The sequence below is a fragment of the Elaeis guineensis genome, chromosome 6 (genome assembly GCF_000442705.2).
Source record: "Elaeis guineensis isolate ETL-2024a chromosome 6, EG11, whole genome shotgun sequence".
Classification (NCBI taxonomy): Eukaryota; Viridiplantae; Streptophyta; class Magnoliopsida; order Arecales; family Arecaceae; genus Elaeis; species Elaeis guineensis.
In genome coordinates this window covers 51,352,263-51,352,858 of record NC_025998.2, presented here as the reverse complement: position 1 = coordinate 51,352,858, position 596 = coordinate 51,352,263, and positions in this window count along the sequence as shown.

Genomic DNA, 596 nt, shown 5'->3' with positions numbered 1-596 from the left:
CCAACAGCTGCAAGTAGCCTCCGTCCGGACTCCTACGGGAGCCGGACTCCGCCGATAATGTCAACTGCAAGTGGACTCCGCCCGGACTCCTACGAGAGCCGGGCTTCGTCCTCGACTCCAACGGCTGCAGACAGACTTCGACCGGACTCCTACGGGAGCCGGACTCTGCCAACAACTACAACCTCAGGTGGACTCCACCCGGGCTCCTACGAGAGCCGGGCTCCATCCTCAACATCAAACGCTGGTAAGCCCCGTCCGGACTCCTACGGGAGCCGGACCTCTCCTTTAACTCTAATTGCAGGGGGACTTCGTCCGGGCTCCTACGAGAGTCGAACTCCATCCTCAACTTCGACGGCCACAGACAGACTGTGTCCGGACTCCGTCTGGACCCCCATGGGAGCCGAGCTCCACCCACGACCCCAATCGCAAGGAGGACTCCGCCCGGATCCCTACGGGGGCCGAACTCCAACCGCTGTCGAGCTTCAGCCAGCAGATCTGCACTCCCAGGCCACAATCACGGCCACGATCTTGCTCCACTTCCTGCGGCAGACTCCGCACAGCTCCATCACTCCCTGACAGGCCGCAGTAACGGTCGC